Below are 25,614 nucleotides of genomic sequence, written 5' to 3'. Positions count from 1 at the left end.
CATGTCTAGGTCTAGATAGTTTCCAAATTAACCTGTGCAGCTCGGCCAAAATAAACAACTACATGCACAGCTGAAGACAGGTAATTGTAGTTTGTTTATTGTAGGAAGCTATTGCTAAATATTCTACGTTTATATGAACACTTGTAGAAAAAGAATCTATGAGTGCCAGTAACACAGATTTATAGGACACAGGGCAGTTTGGAATATAGCCATCTTACCTGGAATTTCACGGGTCATGCAAGTGGGAAGAGTGACACATGACAGTAATGGACTTGTTGATAATTGTGCTATAACACAGTTGCAAAAAATAATTTGATTTTTGAGGATGGAGGGGAGCTGGTTTGTCTGCTTAATATTGTCTGTGAAGTTTTTTTCTGTTTTCCGTCTCCCTTTATGTTGCAGTTCTGGATGCAGGAGCTCCCCAGTTGGTTTTCAGGGCAGGTACTTGATTGAGTTAACTATGGACCAGACTCTTTAGACTGGAGTGTCCAAAAACCTTGTTTTAAGTGTATGACTTGTAAATGGAATTAACTCTTAGCTGACACACAGATTTCACTGGTATGGAAGTTCAACATATGTTTTCTGTTTTGACAGGGCAAACCCTTGAAGTGAGCTGACTTCAGCAGAGGCACAACAGTCCTAGATCTTATTTCTGATTAGAATCCACAACTATAACAGGATCTCTTGAACATGAACAAACTATGAAATGTATGTGATTGGCCTTTTCTCCTGGGTTGAGGGTCTTGAAACTGCAGTTTAGTTTCAAAGTAAACTTTAACATCTAACTGCTAGTTGCTATAATTAACTATATAAATCTATTCATTAATCTTCTGTCTTTACACAGAAATGGTTCTACTTAATATTTCTGTTACCTTTCATTTTTATTGACATTTCAATAATTAGTCACCTTTTTCATCCTCTTTCAGAGCTCACAAGAACTAGTAGGACCCTATGTAGAGATAAACCCTTTAAGGCAATAGTATTCCTCAGTGCCAAGTTGGTTTGAAAGTTTTTTCAAGGTGATGAAGTTGCACATGTGAGACTGGGAATATTCTGGCATGCAAAAATAATCCATTGTGCTTGCATTTTGCATGAAGGTTGACAGAGCAGGGTTCCAGAAACTTCGTCTGTATTAGAAAATCTGGAAGAAGATAACTAAGAAAATAAGTTCAAGTGCTGTTGCAGGGTTTCTTCAGTAGGCTCACTTCCTTGGCTAAGGCCTCTTCTCTGCAGTAACACTCTGAGTATCTTTAACTTTCAGTAGTACATTATTTTAGGGTGCTTTATTTCACACTATGTGGACTCGTGTGTGTATATATAGCCTCAGTCACTTGATATCATACACAGTGTCTACCACAGCACAAGATTTTTTTAAATAATTCTAAAAAAAAAAAAAAATCCATTAACTTCCTCCTTTAACACTGAGACACTGATAGGGAGTAAATGTACTTATTATGGATCTGTTGCACCAGATTGGCGGTGTCAGCTGAGGATGTACCACATTTGTGGTGGTGTTACTATGGCAACTGCCTTCTAAGAGCTGTCTCAAGGTCACTCATCAGTTGTAGCCTGGAGTGTTTGCTGCTTAAGCAAAATATCTACACCAAACAATTCCAGAAACGATCATCCTGCTTTGAAAAAGCAACATAGGGATACGGAACAGTATTTTATTTTTGAGGCAAGGAAAAGGAGATTCTCTTTAATTATCCTCTGTAATCATCCATTAGATATTTGAAGACTCTTAGGAACATTGAGGGCTCTATTTTAGTTCTAATGTAAGTTGTAAGTAATTAAGTCCCAATGACATGAAAATTGTCATATTTAAAAGCAAAACAAAACCAAAAAATAGAACCCTTAGAAACTGAAGAACTTGAATCGATATTGGTGACCAAGCCAGAAGTTTTGGTGCAAAAATGACTGTTTGTGGCGGTGAAAATTCAGACAAGATGGTGAAAACCTACACTGTATTGAGAATTCAGACCTTCATATACTTTAAGGGCTTTTTTTGTGAGACATGCAGATGCATTCTGGCATCTAAATCCTTGTGTGTGTAGTCAGAGAATGTCAAATCCACTGAGAAGCATTTTCACTCTGCTGCACAGTGATTCACAGGCAAGGCTAGAGAAGGGATGGTTCGTGAAGTTGCTCTTGTGTGTGAGGTTACAAGAGATTCTATTACACTGCATCCATAGGGCTGAATCCACTGGACTAAAACTTGGTTAGAATGACACTGAATAGTTACCTGACTGGTAAAAAGCCCCCGTGTTTTATGTGGCACTCTGTTTAGTTTTCCTTTTTGGATGTAAGCTCACCTTTCTTCTTTCTTGTTCCCCTGTTTCGTGGACTAAAATAACAGTATGAGAGCAACAGAAACAGCCATTAGATTCACCAGTTGATATTATGGCTGACTACTTCTCAATCTTATTTAGAAAAAGCGGTAAGCTTTTATTTTGAGAACTTAATGTATTCAGACAGCAATTTATTCCCTCCTTTTCCTTTCTAGGCTAGGAGCTAGAAGTTTTTCTCGCTTCCTCTCAAATACATGTATTAATTGGTCTTCTCTCCCATCTGTTGTTTTTTGACTTCTCTTTAGTTTGTAGGTTTGGGGATTATTATTTCCCAAGTGAGTGTCTTTTATATCTCTACAAGTAGTTGTCCAAAGAGCCCAGGGAGCTCCATTCTTGGAGTACTACTAGTACTACACAAAGGTGATAGATGAGCTGATATTTTTGTTTCTAGATTAACAGGATATACCTAAATGTAAGGAGTGAATGAAAACATGGGAGAAGGATATCAGGTTAGTAATCCAGTCTCCTTTCACCCTCAGTATAACAAGCCTAGACCTTTAGGTAAGAAGGTGGAATCAAGTTGTACATTTAAACTGTTGGTAAAAGGGAGTTAAGACAAATCTCTGCTTTTTTAAGGGTGATCTGTAAGAGGCATTAGTGATAAATGTGTCGTTCTCACTAAAGTGAGCAGTCAGTTCAAATTTTAACACAAATTGTGAGCATACTTGTGTATCCACATAACAAGAGAAGAACAATTGTCATCAGTGCCACTTAACAGATGTTTGCAGGGCATTTCCATGGGATATGATGTAGTGGCATATAAAAGCACTGCCTTGTCTACAAAAAAAGTCTTACACAGGCAACTACAAATTGCATGTGGTGAAGTATTTCCTGAAAGATGATTTAAGCCACAGAGCTGGTATGTTCATTAATTACTAGAGATGTGGTTATAGTGTGAGGTACAGGCTGATCACCCAAAGCTCTCTGTGCAGTCCCGCACAGGATTGCTGCCTTGAACTGGTCTGGGAGCCTGTGCTGACTTCCAGGCTAAGTTCATCCAGAAGTTCTCACTGAATGTGATATCTTTGCTACACTGCGGGTAAAAGGTAACCTCAAAGCTACCTAAGGCACATTCATGCAAATTTTATTAAAGTAAATCCTTGTAGAGCAGATATTATTATCTGCTTAACCACAGAATCAGATTTGTGTTTCACTTTATGTGCACTCAATATGGTTTTCCAAGAGCAAACAGGCTAGACTTGTGGGTCAGCCTTACACCTGTGTTTTTCATGGTATTTTAGAGTATATTACTTCTACTTAAGAACTGTCCGAGAGTTCATGAGAGAAACAGTCTGATATTCCACAGATTTCTTGAGGATGCAGCTAGTTGATATCTTTTAACAAAAGCAGGTCAGCTAAGATCCTAGACAGTGGCAGTGTTTTATTCCAATATACATGCACTGGCTATAGCCAAAATAGACTCAAGCTTAGGTACACTAATTGCCTTAGCAACTTCAAAGGTTATTTTTTCTTTGCAGTGGCAAGGCTGGTTCCACTTTCTAATGTAATATTTTGAACAAAAGGTTGGATACTTTCGTGTAGTCATATTCGCTGCCCTGAAAGTTTGGAGTCTTGATATTTAGTAATTCTAATTCAGTCTGGTCTTATTTTTTTTTTTCTGAAATAGTAAACTTGCAAAACTCTCAGGCTTTTCTTCCTCACCAAATAGAGTTAGCAAGGCACTTCACCGCAGATTGATTCATTTAGAAAATATTTTCATGTACTGTTATTGTTAAAAACAAAGAAACAAAAAAAGGCCTGTACATGAAACGGAATGTTTCTCTTCTAGACTTACACTGGCTCCATAGCATCAACAGTGGAAAAAAATAAGTAACTAACAGTCCTCCAGAGACTTTATCAGCCAGGGCTGTTGGTTACTGTAAAACAAAAACAAAACCCCACCCACAAAAGCAAACAGCTGAAAAGGGACGTAACTTGCCTAATTTATTAAGGTGGCATTTTTGGCGTATTCATGCTAAATTAAAGGTCTCACCTCTGAGCCAGGGATTTCAGAAACTGCTCTGACTTTTCTCTGGATGCTTACATAGGAAGTCCTCGTGCACTTCAGTATTACTTTCAAGAATCTGAGGCAGAGTGGAGCAGAACTAAACATTTCCTTAAGTTATAATTCAAGGTTCGCCACCATCACAGAATCCCAGAGGATTCCAACCCTTCAGGCAGGAAGGGACCACAGTGGGGCATCTGGACCAACCTCCCTGCTCAAGCAAGGTCATCCTAGACCACATTGCATATGATGGTGTCCAGGCACTTCTTGAATATCTCTCTGCAGTGAGGGAGATAATCACTGAGTTTACAGCTGGTATTTCATAGCTGGAGGAATTTCCATTAAGATTTGCTAAATGAGACAGTGTGGTAGACGTGTTTTGCAGAACAGATGAAGCAGCTTTTAACACAAACTTTGTTAACTCTTATGAGAGGATACAGTTTGTTAGGTACAGCTCAGCCAAAACAACAAGTTTTCCAGAAAAGTTGCATCACTGGTATCTTTTTTGAAGCAAGTCTGGAAAAAGCTTAAAATATAAAGGTTTTTACCCACATTTCCAGTCAACTTAAGTGTCTTCATTGGCAGCTATCTTAGTAGTTCTTTCCTCATGCTAAGTGCAAGAGGAATTTCTCAACAAAGGCTGCTGGAACTTGGCATTCTCTTGAATCTTCTTCACTCCACGAAGTCCCAGATTGTATCTCTAGAGAAACAGAAGGACAAAGCACAGATCAAGAGTCAGATAAAAGAAAGAACGTTAAGTTCCTTTCATAATTTTAGATAAGCAGAAAATAATTCTAGAAGCTCTAAGATATTTTGGTGGTTTTCCATTTGGGATAATTTATCTTGGGTTTGGTGCCATATGTCCAGATGTAACTAAATTGGCTCCAGGCAAAGTTTACCACAACACTTTTCTATTGCTCTGGGTAAAAAGCTATTACTGTCATCTTGGAAACGTTAAGTTCTGTATTACTTAAAATTTACCACCACAGAGCAGAAGTTACTGATGTCAGAATTGGCAGAAGTTAGTTTAATCCTCTCAGAAAAATTAAGTTACTGCCTACGTGCAACAAGATAACATGGAGAGGGCCACGAATTCACTGGTTTGCTAGCAGTCATCTGAAAAGGTTTCAGGATCTCCATATGTATACAGATGTCCTGATGTCTGCTAGTGCTAAGGCTGTCTCTAGAAAAAACAGGTAGTTCTTATTCCCAAGACTTCTTGCAAGAGTTCTGGCCTCCAAACAAGGCTGCCATGTGCTGAGGGTGCTCCCACATCCAGGAGTGCTCAAAACCAGTTTGTTTTCTCTTAAAGACTAGCAGATGCTCATGCCTCTTGCCTATTTACAGCCTCCTTGGAGTGCAGCAGTACTGGGACATTTTCAAAGGGATTGTCTTTTAGTTCACTATTAATGTAAACTCTTCTTTGCCAGTAAGTCAATCATGGCATTGTCGGCTTGGTTTGATCTTGTGCAATGCTTTTAAGATGTATCTTCAGCCAGCTCTTAAAGCTGTATCCTAAATATCACTATTAAAAAAAGACATGATAAAGGAATTGTTGCATTAGTGTCAAACTACAGGGATGTGAAGATTGTTACTCTGTGAGCTGGAGCAGAATGGGAGTCCAGAATTTTTTTTTAATTTTGGAATGAAACAAGCTTATGAAGTACACCATGACTATGAAGAAGTAGTAAGCAATTAATTACTACTTTCTAAAGCAACTTGTAAGCCTTAATTTGGTATACTGGGACAATGGGAGATTGCATTAGTTGGCTAGGTCTAAGAAACTTCAATGGAATTATTTGTAGGGCTAAATTTTTTTTTTTTAAATATATAAATAAATTTCTATACCGGAATAACTTCCTAGCTGCTCCTAATCCTTTCTCACATATTAAGTTACTGCTAATGAGAAGGCTAATGACTGAAGATAAAAATAGAGCATGTTGAACTTGACATGAACCTTAATATCTTTTCCAGCTTCTGTGAGGATTGTGTTGTGAATTGTGTATTGTTTAGTTGCTTTCTCGCTGATTAAAAGTACTGAAATAAAGCGTATTGTGAAATAAAGTTGCTGCCCTTGCTTTGTTTACATTTTGGATATTTATTTAAATGTTACTTTACCAATGTGATGCAAAGTTAAAGCTTGGAGATGGGATTTCTAAGTCTTAGTTAGACTTGTTTTTCCTGAAGGCAAAATATGTTGCTGAAGACATAAGACAACTCAAATGTATTTATTGTCAAAGCCTCAAACAAACTTGTTTTGTTTCCTTGGGCTTTGGACAAAGCCAGGGTGGCAGATCAGATATTTCACTATAGAGTTTGGTACTGGGGCCTTACAGAAGTTCTTTGAGCTTGGTTTTGCATATCTCTTTATTCTGCTTATTGGAAATTCTTTTATTGGCTTAAGTGGTAAGTTTGCTAAATACTTTATAGAAATAAGATTGATCATGACTGAAACAATTCTGCAAAGCATAATGCGTGAAGATTTGGTTCACTCTTAAAGAGAAAACTAATACTTCTTGTTCTGGGAGTAGGTCCTAACGTGGCTTGATTACCTCTGATATTTTATTCTTGTCCCTCTACAAATGTAGATTTGGTAGCTAATAATTACACTGAGGGTGATCATTGAAGAAGAAACTGGTGATTTAAGAGAATTTTCTGTTCAGAGTGAGTGGCTGTATGTATCCCTAGCACTTGATTTAGGAGACTTGTCCTTTTTTCAGTGATGCTTTTGTCTTTATCCTGGTGTTTTACTTAGGGGACAAGAGGGCACTCTGTAACCAATATCGTTGTCCAGCTTTCTTCCACTCAGTAAAATAAAAAGTAAATCTGAATTAAATCTTCTGGCAAAACAACAGACCAGTGCTAAGTAGTGCTGTGCAAAGAAAAATTAGAAAATTGAAGATACCACATCATTATACAGTCATGTTATGCCTTCCTCTTGCATATAAGTATTTTTGGTATGTGCAGTATCAAAAAGAGTATAATGGACTTCATGTTTCTCTGTATTTTTAATGAGAAACAGAATTTCCAGCAGTGCTCTCTCATTTTTTTTTTCTTCTTTCTTTGGCCTGACAGTACAAGGCGGATCTTTACAAAACCACAAGTGTCATGGAAAATCAACAGGAAGAAAGTGTTTTCCTCTTCAGTCATTTCATGTGTTCTCCTTATTTATCAGATGGCAGGGTTAAAAATAAAAAACTGCTACTTTCACATAGCATGGAGCTTAACTACAGAACTGAGGGCCACAGAATATTCCAGCAGTATTAATTTTCATGGGTTCAAAAGGGGAAAAACTTATAGAGAAGAGAAATCCAGCCACTAGGAAACTCATTCCTTTTGGACCAGGAAATTCCTGAACTGTAGATTGTGAAGCTAGAAAGTGTGCTAAAATACATTCATATGTTTTTTTTCTTCCTAGGCATTCCTATGGGCTTCTGTTGGAGAGAACACTGAACTAGGTAAGTCTCCTGTCAGGACTGCTTTGTTTCCTCTGGATCCACCCTTGATATTTAGGGGGTTAGGAAAAGGGAGAAAAATAATTTCAGTTAGCTTAGAAAAATAAAGGTATTTTCTTATGCTCTATATTAATATGGTATATAGTTTGCTCTCTTCCACCTCCCTTAAACTTGAGGGAATGCATGGTATGACCTGACCTTGATATGTATCGTGGTATCTAGTGCTGTCAGGCTTCTGGGAAATACTTGGACCATTAAAAGATGTTCCTCTTAAAAGTCATGGGATGGAGTGGTAGCATCCTTCTGTGTTTATATCTGCCTTTGTTTCTTTCATTCTCTCTACCACTGATACCAGAGTTTTCTTTTTCCTGAAGTAAGTGATGATGTGAATGCTTTGCTCAGAACAGTTCTTTTGAAAGAATGGTGATGAAGTCTGATTTCTTGGCTCCAGCTGTTCTGGGCCCCGTGCAGATACAATGCTATTCACTGATGGGCATTGTTTGTTTGAGGTTCTCTCATAACTTCTAGGGTAACCAATTTAGCCTCAAATAGATTGAGATGTCAGCCTCTGTACCTGTTGCTGGAGTGCAGCAAAACTGAAAACCTGTCTGGACATTCCATTCACTGGGATTTTACTCTCAATAAAGGAATATTGTTTTACCAACTCCTTCAGAATAATCTGAATTCAGATCAGCCTCTATGCTCTGCAGTTTAGGAGGTGCCCTGAAATAGAATTCAGGTGAGCTGGCTTGGTTAGAATAAGGTAAGGTTAAAGCAAACTGGAGAAAATGAAAGGAGACAGTGGAAGAAAAACCTTTGGAGAATGATCTCTTCAAAGGACAGAAAAGACTGTCTCTTGTTTCCCATAGCTGTGCTCCTTAAAACATTGCAGTTCCTAAGCCATGATTTGCAGACAGAGGACACACTGAGGTAAATAGTATGTGGTGGACAGAAGGGATAAATAACTTCTGCTCTTGACTGGATGGAGACACTTGTCTCAGCATATTGTCTGTCATAAACCTACCTTCAATGAGGAAAAAAGCTGTCACAGCATTTTTATTCTGTAAAGGGATTAATGATATCAGACTTAAGTTTTGTAAGCTTTTTCTTGTGTTCCCCCCTTGGTGTGCCCTGATTATCCTGTTATTGTTTGTACACCATTACTTGTAGTCATCATCTGTATGAGAATCTAACAAAGTGAGCTTCCCATTGCCGAAAGCTCAGGTGCTGGTAAGGTTTTGTAGCTTTTTGAACTTCCAGTGGCCTGTTAAGTACACTAAAAATTCTTATGGGACTTTGAAAAGAGAAGCTATGCCATGCCTGGAGACAAGTATTAGTAGCTCTTCTCCTAATAATTTTGGCAGGGCCTGAGAATATAAACTTCTGACTGTGGTGTGCCTCAGCATAACTTCCCACACTGCTGAAGTGTGATGTGCTGTGGGAGAAGGTCATTCCCTGGACAAATGCTGTGTGCCATTTACTGGTAAGAAAACACATTGCAGCAATTACCCTCTATAGCTGATCTTGTCCAGTTGTATGACATAAATGCATGACTGGTGCTAATCAGTTAATTACTATGTTGGATTTGCTTATCAGATGCAAATATGACAACTTCCCAGTGCAGAAGTGTGGCTGAATACTAACTTTAAAGCTTAGCATGAAGCTAAACTGAATTAAACTGCAGAATGTCCTGGAAGTCCAGTAAAACAGAATTGTTTAAATCATGGTGGATGCATCTTGGGTGTCTCATTGGCAGACAAATGCTCAAACAATGGCTCCCCAGCTCAGGGTTTTATTGAATGTAAAATACAATTCAGTTGGTCTACTCTTGTATGAGAATTACAGATAAAATGCATGTAAGAAAGTAGTAATAATAAAAAAAAATCAACAGCTCTGTCCTGGCATTTCCATCAGTACATTATGTAAAAATGCATAAAATTTGCTTCCTGATGATGTGAAACTACCCAACTGCTTAGCCATTCAGCTACAACCAAGGAAGTGACTGGATCTGAAACAAAACATTACCAATGGTTTTGGCACTCAAAGGGGAAGGATATGATCCCTTCTGGTTTTGGCAGTCATTAACCTCTTGTACTAACTTCTAGAATGGCTGCAAATCTTCCTAAAATTACTTGGAATATCTATGCTAATGTTCGTAGTGTCATTTTGGAAAGTTCTGCAGATAAACATTAGTGTTTGAGAAGTGCCATTTGTAGAAAAACTTTCGTGAGTAAAACTGATTTTGTGCCTGCTGCAGGAATCTGAGGGAGCTTACTGTGAGATTTGTTGAAAAATTACTTCCATTAAAAAGTGAAGATACTGCTTCTTTAATAGAACATTTCAAAAACTAGAAGCATAAAGTTTTAAGCAATGGAAATTCCTTGTAAAGAATAGAAAAGTTTTTTGAGCAAAAAAAAAAATAAAAAAATCCAGAGGGCACTGAGAGCCTGATTCAAAAGCATGCTGTTTTTTTCTCATAAAGGGGGAGAAAAAAGATCCTGGATGGTAGGAATTAATGTTGAGGTCAGGAATACATATTTTTTTTTTTGTCCAGTAACGATGGGAGTGTTAATGGATGTATGCAAAATCTAAAGAGATTAATAAAACATACCTGCTTAAATCACAACCAAAAAGAGTCTTAATTTTAAGACAAAGTAGGATCAACTGTGAAGTGCTCTCTTGTCTTAGTGGCCCATTGTTATAATGGTACCAGTTTATCACTGGGCTGCAGTTCATAATTCTCTGATGATAATGTTGTACTGGAAATCATAGAGGAATTACACATCAATGTGTAATTGTGAGCAAAGGTAGTGCTGGTTGATCGAGGTTTTGTTCAGTCAAGTTTTGAAGGTATTTTAGGATAGAGATTCCATAGGCTGTCTGAAAGTGGATCCTCTGTTCATGTACTACTTAAAACCTGAATTTTAACTTATTGCAAGCAGTAGAACTTGCCTATTGCCCTTTTGTTGTAGGGCTCGGAGGAGACTCTGGGACTCTCCAGTCTGTAATATCTCTTTAGGTGGTATTTTTCTGTTTTGTGTAGCATTGAACAAAGCTACCAACCTTTGGGGTTTTTTTTTATTCCTCCATTTTGCTTAATTTTACAATAATTGACCCCTTAGATCTAAGATTTCATTCAACCAGTGATGTGCAAAATACTGTTCCAGCTTTAGTTTGCACAGTAAATTTTAGCACATGCTCTGTGTTACAACCATTGGTACACAGTGAAAGGGCAGTGTTTGAAATATAACCAGATAAGCTGACTGTGCTGTGGAGAGATGAATTAATGGAATTGGGGATTACAAAAAGTTTGACTGGCAAGCACTTTTGTTGAGCTAAATGAACACCTCTTGCAGCCAAATGAGGTGTACCTGCATACACTCAAACTTAATCAGATTTTAATTACAACATTAAGCTAGAAACATATTTCCATATTTCAAGGTCAGATTTGGTTTTAGAAATGTCACCTTTGTATTAAGCAGCTGTACTTATTCCTTACAATTAAATAAACTATATATAAGCACTGATACTATGCGTGGAAAACTTAAACTATTTGGATTTCCTTTCTTCAGTACCTTTTTTGGTTTTAATCTCTGATCTTGTACTCTCAAATCTGAGAGTCTAGTTATGCCAGACTCCTGAACTTCATTAACAGGCCTTTAATTATTATGAGATCATAGGATACTGAGATTAATTTTAAAAGCAAAGAGGATGTGAATTTTTTCAATAAATTAAAAAAATAATCTATTTTAGTAGCCTGATGAAAAATGAGACTAAGTAGAATTCTCAAAAAGATTCTAAGATACCAGGCATTTAACTCCCATTGATGGTTCAGACTCACACACAATGGAACCCTGTTATGGAGAGCTGCCTTCTCCCCATAGCACTCAAACACTTTTTCAGAATATGAATCTACCTTTTAAAAAGTGTAAGAGTATCCAGAGCTTTGATTAAAATTAGTTGGTTTCATGTAAGCTGATATATTTGCTGACATTAATTCTATAACTTGGTTCTTGTGCAAACACCTGAATAAATGTTCATAAGTGCTGCATCTGCTGACTGGCAAAATGTGCCTAGGGCAAGTCAACCTGATTTATGGAGTGTATTTCTTTCCTGCTCATGGGCCCCTCCTTACTGATGGGTGTAAATATTTCCAACTGTTAAATCAGTGATTTTAAATGCCAGTCTAAAGTCTGCTCTAAAATGATATTCTTAATCAGAAGTTGGTATCTGTCATAACCAAAGCAGTGTATGTCAGTGTTGTTCATTCTCCATTGGGAAAAACCTTTGTGTCCTAATTTGGATATCACAGAAATTCCCTATGTTGGTCAAAGGCCAGCTTAGGATGCAGGCCCTTGACAGACATCAGATCTCCATATATGAGATGATTATCTGTTACTGTGTAGTAAAGAAAGTGTTTGTAGAAGCAGTGCACTGCATGGGAGACACAACAGACACAAATAAGCCTGTAGTAGCCTTTTCTGTGAACTGATGGGTGCCAGTCCCACACAGTGTAATAAGCAGTTAAACAGCAATATGCTTAATTAACTATGTGCAACGAGGGTTAAAGAAGTGTTGAGGGTTGGAGCTGACAATACTATTTTGAAGTTTTTTTTAAGTGACCTCACACCCTTAGTGTTTTCGGTGTGAATTTTTGGTATGTCTTTAAAAAGCTTCTGGAAAAAGATAGTATAACTCACCCTAAGGAAATTTCATCTGGAATCCCACAGAACACAACAACACCCCCTTGGTCACTGGACTGGGTCACTGGAGGGGCAGGAGTGTGGGCTTTTAGTGCTCTTGGCTGAGCCCTCCAGCTGCGCTTTCCAATGGGATCCCCAGTTAGGAGGGATGGAAGGGTGGCCTTCACCAAGCCCTCAATCCTGCTGCTGCCTCGTGCTTTGTGGGTGCTGTGTATGGGTGGGGCAGTACAACCTAGAAAAATGTCCCTGTTCCCTGGCTGCTGTGCTGCCAGGCTCTTGAACTGCTTTGTAGCTGACAGGTTTCTAGAGGAGCTGCTCTTGGTCTTTGTAATCCGGCGATAAAGCGTGTTCTGTCCTGTCAGCATTGCAGCAGCACAGCTACCTTGGGCAAATAAAATACTTGAGGATCTTGGCAAGCAGTTTAAAACAAAACTGAGCATGTTCAAATACTTTCAATAAGGCAGTTACTGTCTGTGCAGGGATCTTCATTGGGGCAGCAAGACAAAGTTCAGCTTGTTCAGACATTTAATCCCTTTCTCTTTTAAAGCTTTAACTTCTTGGGCTGAATAAAAGGTTACACTTTGTTCAGCTGAATTCTCCACTCTGTTTTTAATTGCCTGAACCAATTTTATGCGAGTTTTCCACAAAAAGTAGTTCTGAGGGGTGTGTCAGAGACAGTCATTAAAAAATGAGAACAAGCTGCTGTCATGGAAAATGTTATGCATCCTTAACCACAGCTGTAGTTGTGCCTGCATAGGTAATGATATGCTGTAGTGCATTTTTCTATTTCAGGCAAAGATGCCCACCCAAAACCAGCAAGGTTCTTTTCTTTTAAGAGCACCAGTTTGTCAAAATTAACTTTCATTCAGTAGATCATCTTAACTTCAGCCTAGTATGAAACATCTGTTGCAATGTTGGGTGTATCAAGGCTGTTTTATTAAAGATGAAGTATATTAAATCGAGGGTGAGTGTGTGTCCCCAGATGTCCTTGTGGAAAGGTCTGTTGGTGTATGGTTTTAAGTGTTTTTCAGCAATAGATTCCTGACACCCTGCCCCTGCTGTGGTACTCCAAATTGTAGAATCTTTGTACACACAAAAAGCAAAAATAATGCTCTCTGTTTGGTGTGGGTCTTATTTTCATGACCTGGGAGCTTTAACAGTGTCTGGGAAGGGAAGAAACTACATCTGTTTCACCTCATGCATAATGCAAATGTGGCATGTTTAAAGTAACTTTTAAAATACCTTTACATCTCTTAAAATATCTTTAAACATTACAGGTGAACATGGCTAATTTCTAATTGGTTTTGTAAGCTAGGTGTAGCCTTCAGAAACTGGTATAGAATTCTGTAAGGAGCTTGCATGCTTTCCTGAAATGCCTTTTTCTTAAATGGCTTCTGAATAGGACACAGTGTAGGTTGGGTGGAGCCCCACAGTCTCAGTAGGACTGAGACATGCTGTTAATTCAAGGGCAGTCTCTTACCAGCTTCATGAACTGCATAATAAAACATATCTAGTAAAAAAAAAAAAGGTACATTTTCAAGTAGTTATTCATGCAGTTTAGGAAAGGGTCCTCAGAATTACTGATTTTTTTGCAGGCTTGCTGGTGCATCATTGTGAATCTTTGGCTTGGAACGGTGATTATACAGACTCAGGCTTTAATTATCAGGTTATTTATGTAGTAATCTAGTAAAAAAAATTCCAAATATTACTCAGGTTTTGTAATTGGTATATTTTTGGAGACAGTGCTAGAAATTGCTCGTGTGGTCTTCCCATCCCCCAGCTTTTGAGCTCAGAGGAGTCTAGTTTGCTTGCAGCTGCAGTAGTAGGCATCTTTCTTTCAGGAAGTGACCTTGGCTTGTATTAATCAAATTCAGAACACACAGAAAAGCTTCTTGGTAACATGCTGACTTGATGTAAAATTTTATAGCATCCATTTTCTTTTAAAATGAGGCCATCTTATAAAAAGGGAATTTATTTATGATCTCTCAATTTAGAAGAATTTCTCTAAAATGACATGGTATTTAGAGAAGGTAAAACAGCAAAACCAAGCTGCTCTTTTTAGTGAGAGGAAAATACTGAGAGCTTTTTATATATGTAATTAAATCTTAAACTGCTGTTGGCAAAACTGTATTTTAACCTAGCTAAGGTGTGAAAATAGACCAGTTTCGTTGGTGTCTTTTCCATTTTTGAACTAGAGTAGAAAAGCTTGGTAGTAGGGCATGAACTCAATCAGCTAAGATTCTCATGATGTCTTCAACTTTCTGACTTTATGTATCTTAATCACTCTCTGCATCTTTTGTTAGCAGCTCTCAAGGGATTAAACTTAACCTCATAGTAGCTGCATTAAGCTGCTATGCCTATTTGCACAGATTAAGAAAGGAATCTACCTGTGTCTGTTCAAGAAATCACCGTTTGACCTCGCCCAACAGCTGGAAGTTGTTTTTTCTTTGGCTGCTCTTAAATGGAGTGGCTGACAATTCCTGAAGCAGGTTTTAAGAGTTTTTTTGCATGATTGTCGTATTTCCTAAAACTGTTTTGTGAATTGAGCTACAAAAAGGTGACCATCGGTATTTTCAGCTGGTATAGCTGTTCCTAAGAGTCTTTATCCTTTTTCTGGACCTCTACAGAGGGCTGAAACCAGAGTGTCTTTGACCATTGCAAAGTGCTGTGAAAACCTTTAAGGTTCAGGGTAAGATAACTCACCAATTTTCAAACTGCATCTTGCTGGAAATTTAGTAATAGCTGCCAACTGACTAATGGGTTTTCCCCCTTGGGTTGTCATATGCATTATCTTGAACAGTCCACCATCTGGTTGGCTTAAGGGTTTGGAAAGCTAAGTTCTATTTTAACTGGCATCTTTAGCATAAGTCTTTTCTGCGTGTCGATGGCATATTTACTCATTTTACCTTTTCACAGTTATATTCAGATTCTTGTCATTCTTTCTGCCCCTTGTTGGAGATCAGAGTATGTTGACATACGTGCTCCCAAGTGTTTCATGATGTCACTGCCGCCTCCTTTGGAATGGTTAGTTCCACGTTGTTTACCCTGCACATGTGTGCAGTGACTTGCCATTCTGCTTGGTTTCAAGTCAGAGTTGCTAAGATCTCTGAGTAACCCTACCCATTTCTGCTGTGTTGAACCACACTCTTAGATTATGTTGGTACAGAAGCTGCCTGAATTACATGCTTTTTATACTTCTCTTCATGCTGCCTCGTATTATATTGTCTGTTGCTGCACCGAACTGAGAACTCTTCTCGAGTGCTTTAGTCCTCTTTCCTTTTAGTCTGCAAGTCCAATAACGGGGTGATAAATTTGCTGCTCTCCTTGCTTTAGTGTAGTTGACGTTGACTTTCCAAGATCAAATGCATGCCAAAACACAATCATAGACTGTGTCATTCAGTATCTGCTGTTGTCAACACAGATTTTGGGTACCCCACCAAGGACTGATTCACTGAGTCTGTAGACCCTGAGATGAAACTGCATTGTTAGTGATGATACAGTGGAACAAGAAGCCTCTTCTGTGTTCATCCTCTAGTTCTGTAATAAAATAAGTGAAGACGAAGATTGATATTGTCTTTTTCAGTGCCAAAGCAAGAAACCCATTACAAGTGTCTCACGTCCAGATCACTTTTTATGGCTAGCCACTTTTTGGCTAGGCGTTACTTGTTTTCCTGTGCAACACCGAAAACCTGATGATTTTTTTGTACCCGAGTCACAAATTCAGTGTCCATCCTTCACAGAGCAGATGGAGGATGTCTTGTTTTGAAGTCACGATCATCTAGAAACAGACTATTATTAACTGTGCTGTGGGGACTGAGCAGCAATACACGGAGTATGCCATGGCACCATGAAGCAAAGTAAATCACCGCAGCTCTGGACTGTGCCTTCAGAATCCTTTCCGACAATTCTGTGCTGGTCCTCTCCCTCCCTCCCCTTCGCAAGGTCAGTCTTTCCTGTTTGCCAGCGCAATCCCGCAGCTGTCCCAGATCCAGAGTTCAGCGCTGCTTTGATGCTGCCTCGCATCACTCCTACCCCTTCCATCACCGACATCGTTTTCAACTAACGCGGGGAAAAGGGGACCTTGTGCAGCTCTTAACTTGTGACTCGCGGGCATCCTGCTTCTGCCAGCTGCCCTTGCCGTTCATTTGTGCGCTGGAAGGTGCGCGGGAGGCTCGGGGCGAAGGGAGGGCAGGGAGGGCCGGGCCGGGCCGCAAGGAGTTAAAGCGCCGCCGCCCGCGGTTCTGGCTGCGGCCGCCGCGCGCTCATTGGCTGCAAAAAGGTGAAATTGAAACCACGGTAAACTTTTGACCCTGTAGCAGTTCTTGTGGAACGCCTTCCCCTTGCCAAGAGCTGAGGGCTTTCTCTCCCCCCCCCTCCCCGCCCCGCTTTTCCTGTATTTTTTTTTCTCTGCGATCGTGCTGTGCCGCATGCGGCCTCTCCGAGGGAGTGGAAGGACGGGATCGAGCGAGGAGTTTCCGTGCGCTGCTGACGGCAAAGCTGGAATATGCCTTAACCGGCTATCTTCTAAAACTCCCATCAGTAAACAAGGAGGAGTCCATCCATTTTCCAAGTTCCAGCGTGGTTTTTTCGTGGTTAAAGAAAAAAACAACCCAACAAAAAACAATCGCCACATTGATGCTGACGATCAGGCCTAATTAGAAAGTGGGGAAGGCAGGATGAGTCACTCGGCACTCTCTCTGTTGCTTAATAAACCTGTTGGGTTTTTTAAAAGATTGAAGTGGTTTCTTCTTACTGAAATCCGACGTAGAAGTGTCTCAGTTTTACTACTTAGCTCATACCTCGGTAAATTAAATACATATTTACCTAACCAGCAGTTTTTCAATTCTGCATCTTCCCTAAGAAAAAAAAAAAAACAAAAACCAACATCTCAGTCTGGGAGGCAAGTAGTGCCAGCTCGACTTCGTTGCCAACCTGCAAAGTGTTAGAGGCCCATGGTAGGCAATATTATGAATTTTTATTTAGGGTGGGTGACTCTAGCAAATTCGGGGCCTGATTAGCGTGTGTCACTTGCATGCTATGCAGAGTTTGTCACAAACCGAAAATATCTGTGGCCGAGAAAACTCATCTCTGTGTAGCTTTGCCAAACCAAGCAAATTAAAGCAGCATTACCTTTTGAATGAGGCATGAATACAATTCGGTTAATCTGTGTTTCTTTCCCCTTAAACATGCCTGCCTTTTCACTGACAAAAAAAATAGTTGACTTCATTACTTTACTGCATCAGCTTCCATTTTCCACCCTTGCTGGCTCCCAGGCACAGGTGTTCTTGCTGGAACCCTAAACTTACTGAATGTTAGGTGCCACCTAATCAAGGAGTCACTCAGCACCTCACCTAGAGATAACATTCAAAACTTCCTCACCGAAGAAACCTGATGCCTGACTGCTTCAGGCTCATGTTTTCACATCTCTAGCATCTTGTTCTTGCAAATAGTTTCATCATATTTATACAGCGTGTCTATTTTCCTCATTAGAGATTAGGCTGGGCAGGAACCTTCAACTGCTATGATTTGGACTCTTTTTAAAAATTCAGTTCAATAAGCAGTTTAATGGTTAAACAGTGTTTAGTTTGCAGCAGTATTAATATAGTAGGACAAAATTGTGAAGGTTCAGTGTGGGCTGTTCTTGTAGTGCTGCTTTTCTGATGCCCCTTTCTCTAGGAATTGAAGGAGTCTCCTGAAGCATTGACAGCACCACTGGGGGAACAATGAATATATGATTAATAGCAGATCCCCTGCACCCTCTTGTGTGCAATTCTTTTTGCAACTGCAAAAGAAACATGCACTTGTAATGATAGTTTGTGGCCTCCCTGTGTGATCCAGCTAGTGTTCCTAAGCAGCAGCTATTCCATAGTTTATTTACCCTCACTCCCTGTGATTCTTTGTTCTGTCCTCCCTGTGTGCTTCTCCTTGTCCACTTCATGGCAGTTCATCTACCTCCACAGTGGAGCTGCAGTGAAGGTGCCTATTGCAAGGAAATGGAATAAATGCTCTTCTAAAGGAAAGAAGAGTAACTGCTAGAAACCAAGAATCGCTGCTGAATTCTCTGAAGTATCATTTAATGTGCCTGAAAGGCTTCTCTTGGACAGTTGCAGGATGGCATTGTGGTAACATTGTTTTAGTGTCAGAAATCCCTGATGTCTAAAAATGTTACTGCCTGTGCCAGCTGTAGGGTGGGAAACGGGCAAAAAAATCAATGCTGACACTCAAACTCCTGAAACACAAACTTGATCAGCTTTGTAAATCCTTTAACTTCAAAGTGCCCTATCTGGGGAGAGTGTTACTGGAGAGCTGGCTGCTGGTAATGAGAAATCACCTGTGCGACCATTTCTTCTAATGAGTATGGCAGAAAGAAGGGTATCAGGGGTACTGTCGACACATTTTGTAACCAAAAAGCATTAGATGCACAGTTACAAACTGAAAATAAACGTTGGCATTTTATATTGTTTTATTCTCTGTGTTTATTCAGAGTAGATTTTGAGGTTGGTTTTGTCTCCTCAGTTTCCACAGTGGGGAATTGGCAGCTGCTTTGGAGCTGCCCTGGTAGAATTTTCTCCCCCCACTATACTGTGAATGAGAAATTTAAAGAGAAGTTCATGCCAAGGTGTTTTCATCTATTCTTTCCCTTGTCTAGAGTAAGCAGTTTTACTGAAGGGTAGAAAGGTGACTTAGAGGAAATTCTAGAGCACAGTCTCTCAATTTAGAAAACTATTTTATATTCCAAAACTCACCAGTACTACTGTTGCACACTTCAAACTTCTGCTGGGTGATTTCCCCTCTGTCTTCTGGATTTGGTCATGGAGTTGCACAGTGACGTGCATTCTGATATCCAGTATTAAGGCTTGACACTTCCCCCCAAATCAGCTCCTAACTATTGTGCTGGCATAAATGATGCAGAAAAGAGTAGACCTACAGTAGTTGGACCTTAGATTTTTGTTTGGTTTTAAAACATTACCATTTTATCTGTTCTCTGCTTTTATATCTGTTTCAATTGGTGATGAACCTGCAGTCCAAGAGTGCAGTCCAAGCGTGATGCAATAAGTGGTTTTTTCTTGGCTTCTTCCTTGATAGGTTTGTCTCAAAACTGTCCTGTCTGCATCCTTGTTGCAGCCCTTCAGTGATGAGTGAACTCTTGGTCTTCTGCAGCAGTAATGGATTGTGCTTCTGCAACGTAAATGCCTTTTGGAAGAGCATGTTTATAACAACAACTTCTTGTAAGAGAGTTAAAAAAAATCAATCTATTCATTCTTTTACCTTCTCTGTTAGTATACTAATTTTTTTGAGTTCTCTTGCATTACCATCAGCATGCTACATGAATAGATGCAAAACATTTCAAGCGATAGGCACGTGAATTCTTTTAAACATGTGTGTACGTACACACAGTCTTGTTTTTCAGGAATCAGTATCTGAGAAATTTTTTTTCTCTTTAGTATACTTACCAGTATGTGGAAAGCAGTGTTTTTCTGATAGAAGAGTGGTGTGATCTTGGGGAAGCAGAGCTCCTGCTGTGAGTTGTGTTTCACCTCCTGCACTGTCTTGAAAAATGTGGTGAATCTAAGGATTGGCTGCTCTGGCTGAAGGAACCAGAGCATTTATAATCTCTGTAGTTTGCAGAGATTATGCGTTTAATTAATAAATTATGCATTTATAATCTCTGTAGTTTGCATTATCTGTGTAACTCTTTGTGGGTTGATATGCCCTGATAATCAGGTTATTCCTAGCTTCTGTTAGAGGCTCAGGTCTTCTCAGACCACAGGGACTGTAAAACAGTAGCTTTCCTTACTCGTTTCTGCCATAGGAGCAGACCAGGATATTTACTCTGCCATCTTTTTAGAAGGGTCTACTTTATTTCTAGCACAGTTTAAAACTAGTCTTAAGTTTTTTGCTTGTGGGGGGCCAGGATGGGGCTGCTCAAAGAAATTTCACTTGCTGACGTAGAGCCCTGTGTGCCATTCACACTGAGCTTTTTGTGTGTGTTTCTTATGTGTTATGTATTCTAGTTCGTCATAAACTCTGATTTCTCTAAACTTTCTTTCCTTTTGATGTTTATTGAGCATATAACATATATATAGTGGTTGTACTTTAGGGTGATAATCAGTATAACCTATCATGCAACTTCTCAAAGCAGCAAATGAATTGTAAATTCTATTTCTAGCACTACAAGAGACAACCATAAGCATTCTTTAATACCTCAGAATGTGATGTGATAGAGAATTGGAAAATTAGTGATGCCTATCTAATTTTTTTTTCTACTGCTAAGCTTTCTCTGTCCTAGGGAAGAAAAAGGGCTGTGTGTACTGAGCATGGACAATTGCTAGAAGTTTATTCTATTTGAGGGAAGAATTTCTAATGTCTTATGGGGGGAAAAAAATCATTCTGCTTTTTATTCAGTGCCTATTTAATCATAAATAGAGAAGGCAAAGCAGAGTTATGCAAATTAAGGAGGAAGGGGAATTGCAAGCTCTGTAATGGTCACAATATCCTTTTTAATTGATCTGAGTGTTGTTCTTAAGAAAAACACCTGCATAGATGGTGACATTTCTGATAACACTGATTGCAGGAATTTTGAATTAATACATTTAAATCACATATATCCAATATTTTGATAACTTTAATTATGCTTCTTTTTCTCTTTTCCAGCTTCACGTATAGAATATTCGTTAGGTGATTTGTTATTTTAAAAGCTGTCATTCCCCCTCTTTTTGCCACAATGCTGTTAAAGTAGGAAAAGCAGTTCTGTCTCTTTGTTTGAGATTTCCTTTGTTTTTCACCTCGATTCTGTACCACCTGTGTAATGTTGTACTCCTGGGTCCTGTGTCAACATCCCTCGCAAGTTGCTGTGGCAGGATTAGAACTGAGGATTTCAGTCAGAGCAATCTTATTTTGAAGTAGCCTAAAGTTGAAAATGAAAAAAAATTAGATCAATAAGAAGCAGAGAGAACATTTGGAGAGAGAATGAATGACTGAGATTTTCAGAAGCTGAAAAATAAGAGAATGATGCATAGGAACAGACTGGAGTGTTGTGGTTTTTTGTAGGAGGGACAAGCAAGGCATCCTGTTAATGAAAAGCAAAACCACTTAAAATTGATTTAAAAAATTTCACTCATACACTTAGCATGCTCATGATGTCAGGCAAGTTATTAGAATACTACAATGCATTTTGTACTTTTTAATCGGAGAATATTGATGGTTCTAGTTAGTAGAGTTTATATTTATAAGGATATTCTGTGGTATATGTTAGTGTCCTACTGATTTCTGGAAACTAAACCTCCCTTTGGTAGATTCACCCCTTTTCAATACTGAGTCAAGTGAGGCTCTGCTATGACATGGCCTGGTGATTTCTGTGCTTTTGTGGCAAACACATAATGATAATGAACACATTAGTGCCAGACGTTTAAACAATGTTTATTTGAAGGAAATACCCCCTCTCTTTTGCTTTCTTGTTTGTTTATGGGTACATAATATAAATGTCAATTATATGTTTTCACTTTTCTGATCTTTTTAGAAGCAAAGCATTCTAAGCTATATTTCTCTTTGTTTCTATTAGCAAAGCATTCTAAGCTGCATTTCTCTTTGTTGCTTGCTCTATGACAGTGTGTCACAGCAAGATTAATACTGTTTAGTGGCACTGTTTTATGTAGTGTACTGTTCCTGCCATCTTCCCAGTGCTCTTCAGTTAATGGTTTCATAAAGTTCCAGGGTAGCTTTTGAGAGCCTTTGAAGGCTGCTGCTCATTCATTGGCTCAGAAAGTTAGGAACACGTGACCTTGCTGGGCCGTAAAAGCAAAATTAGTCTTTGCTTTCTGGAAGCTGAATTCAGGGTGTCGTTCAAGTGCAGTCATTAAAAAACCCAGTCTTGTTTACAAATGTTATAAAGTTGGGGTTTTTTGTCCTGTATAGCAGCAGAGCTAAGAGAGGTTTTTGGCTGTGTCTTAGGATCTCTGGTGAGAAATTGAATTTGTGCCGTGCTTACACTGTGTGACAGTAAATGGTCGGTCCTTAACTACTGTGGTTTGTAGAATGATGTTTAAGATACCAGTTTCACTTTGCTTCCAGTGCTTTGCTGTGGTGTGTGACATCTTAGTAACCAAGGGAGGGGTTTGGCACTGAGCAGTCACTGGCCATGGTGGAGCAGGAGCAGGGCTTACCTGGGTAACCCCTTCAACTGCCCAAAGAGAGGGAAAAATCCCCCCTTGTCATCCTGAGGTCTGCAAAGATCCTCGAGTTGTAAAGAACTCATAGAGCTAGGGAAAAGATGTAAAGCAGTAAAAATAACTGGTGTTTACTGCCAAAGTGCAGCATTTGTGCCTCTTTTGTCATCCAAGGTAGTGTTATCATTCGTGGGTGGTGGCATTTCACTCTTCCATGACAGGTGAAGTTTACCTCTCATCCAGACTACACTTCACTTTGGTTTTAAGTGTGGCAGATTTGGCTTTAGAATGAATGAAATCATCTAGCAATCTTCCTAAAAGTTGTGAGAATTGAAGGAAATATGTAATTTTAAGAACAATAATGGAAGAATTCCTCGATGAAGGATGTCTTCTGTAATACTTTAAAACTTAAGACTGATTTGAATGAACTGTTTTCCATTTCAAAAGATATCTTCCCTGGTCAGTAGTGGGTATACTGTGGTCCTTAATTTGGCAATTTATGTCATTCTTAGTATCTTTTCTTTCCTTTTTTTATATGTCTGCCACACTAATATGGGAAATATGGAGTCACATGGGAAATATTGCCTAATCTGGCTCTTTGAGGGGAAATGTAGGTATGAAGATTACAGCATTATGTAATGTTAGATATTTATTTTGAAACAGAACATAAAAATATTACTCTTCAGAACTATACATTTTCTTGATGGCATTGAGAGGCGACTTATTTTAGGTCAGAGCTTTTTCATTAGATTTTTCTGGGTTGGTTGTTGAGCTTTAATTTCACATCACCAATGTTGGTTTCAGAGCAGATGCAATGAATACTGTAAGTTAAATGGGCAAGAGGGCTTTTCTATACTTTCTTATGCCATAAAGGTACAAAAGAGTTCTAATCACTTTTGCAGTTAAAGGATGTTATTTTGCAGTTTATGTTTCTACAAAGAAAGTGATTTTTGTAGTAAGTCTGGCAGTTAAGTTGATGCTGCTTTCAGCAGTTACTGTTTTGTTTTTGCAACACTGGTGTTCAATGTGGTTGATAAAAAAATCATATAGATTAATTATAATGAAAAATAAGTAGTAGTGTATAAAAAGTGTCTTATTTTATAATAAAACTGTGAATGTTAGAGGTTATAATGGACATTTTTAGGAAACGTCAAGTAGACTGGAATAATGATTTTAATTAGAATTGCTTGAATTCAGACACCAGGTTAAACATGGATTATAGTACCAGAACATTCTTAAAAGATGTTTGTGAGCAAACAGATATTTTATCTGTTTTTGTTGGCTCTATGTACAGTGCACACATATGTTTCTAAATAACTTGGGAAATAGTTCTAAATAAAATTTAGATATTCAGATAGGAAAAAACACATTTACTGTATCTTTCTACTTGAGGTTAATAAAAATATTTGGGTAAAAGTTTATTTTTTTTTCCCATCTGAGGATAAAATTTTGAAAGAAATATTGCTTTCAACCTTAGAATTTCTACTGGAACTGGTGATAAAATGCTCACTGACTCAACAGAAACAGTCTTAGACCAATGCTAAGTGCTTTTGAAAATCCCAGTAGAAGTATATTAACTTTGAGTGGGTCAAAATAATTATTACTTAAACACAGAGAGGGAAAGGCATTGACATGACGTGTATTTCATCATTTTTTAAACACACTGAGCTTTTAGCCTGTTCAGGAAAACTAATACTTCTAGTAAAAATTCATGGAATACTGTCACAGTGCTTCAGACTTAGCTGTGGAAGAAGAAACTTGCTTGTTCACATGGTAATCACAGTGACACTTTTAAAGGGCACTTCACTGTTTGGCATGATAACAGTAGCACAGTAATAATATTTCCTATACACAGAATGATAAATTATACGTGCTTTCAAATAGGGGAGCTGGGGAATGAACAGTGTTTAAGTGGACAGCACTGTGGATAGAGTTGATTGTTATATCACATCATAAAGGAACATTTCTTAATGAAAAGTTCTGCTAATCTGTTCCTGTCCCACTCTTAGTGCCCAGGTAGTGTTCCAGGACTTTGCTCTGTTTCTTGGGCTAATTCTGTCAGATACAATTCCAATTTTATACTGAGTGGTTACTACAGCAGAAGAATGTTCAAGTAGAGTTGGGCTGTAGAAATACAGAATTGGAAGTAGGTATCAGAACAAAGGTTTCTTTCTCTTAGACTTGGTTTGAAGCTGAATGTGTCCATTTGGTAGAAAGTGTATATCAGAGCAGAGCCCAGTCAGTGGGAGCTGTGCTGTCACTGCCAGTTCCTGCTGCAGCAGCTTTTGGAGTGACAGCTTGTGCACTTTGTCCAGGAGTTCTGGAGAGGCACCTTTGAACCCCTTCTTGGATGAAGGGTATCCTGGTGACACCTCGTGGGTCTGGTTAATTCTTCCTCTGTAATTCTTACAAGTCCATTTTACTTCTCCAACCAGTTCTCTCCAAAGAAACGCTGGAAGTGGGAATCTCTCCAGTGTCTTCAGTGGTGAAGCCAACACGAAGAGATTTTCCAAACTATGTTTTTATCCCTCTGCATGCCCAGTTTATGCCTTTGCCCTGAGGAGGTCCACTGTCTCCCTAGCTACCTTCCTGCTTCTGATGTGTTATTTGAACATCTTTTTATTATCAGTTGAAGTTTAGTGCAAGGTGCGCTCTTTTCTCTTTTTTCAGTCCTGTATTTCCTGTTTGCATTCAATTCACCATGTTCTGTGTAGGTTTCAGTTCGTCCCATGTAAACAAACTTTCCACTTTTTAAATGCTAAATCTTTTTCCCTGTGGCATCCCCCTTAACTGGCTTATAGAGCCATAGAGGTATTTTTTGGATGTTTTTGTTCTCTGCTCCAAAAGCTGTGTAGGAGTAGCAGCTATTATCCAGAATTCACTTGAGGGCCAGCATCTTTTTTGTCTGTCTCTCTTTTGTTATCACAATGCAGTCAT

The 25,614-nt window shown here is 38.8% G+C and overlaps 1 protein-coding gene across 5 annotated transcripts in view; it reads left to right on the top strand.

Moving 5' to 3' along the window:
• The window catches only part of NCOA3 (nuclear receptor coactivator 3), a 72,259-nt gene that overhangs the window by 10,179 nt on the left and 36,466 nt on the right, over positions 1 to 25,614 (top strand). For all 5 annotated transcript variants that reach the window (XM_027697494.1, XM_027697493.1, XM_027697492.1 and 2 more), the window contains exon 2: positions 7,772 to 7,811. The gene's annotated coding sequence lies outside the window, so the exon portion shown is untranslated. The remainder of the gene's footprint in view (positions 1 to 7,771; positions 7,812 to 25,614) is intronic.

The sequence above is a fragment of the Neopelma chrysocephalum genome, unplaced genomic scaffold (assembly GCF_003984885.1).
Source record: "Neopelma chrysocephalum unplaced genomic scaffold, ASM398488v2 Primary Assembly neopelma1_119, whole genome shotgun sequence".
Lineage (NCBI taxonomy): Eukaryota > Metazoa > Chordata > Aves > Passeriformes > Pipridae > Neopelma > Neopelma chrysocephalum.
This window is presented reverse-complemented; position numbering and strand designations above follow the sequence as displayed.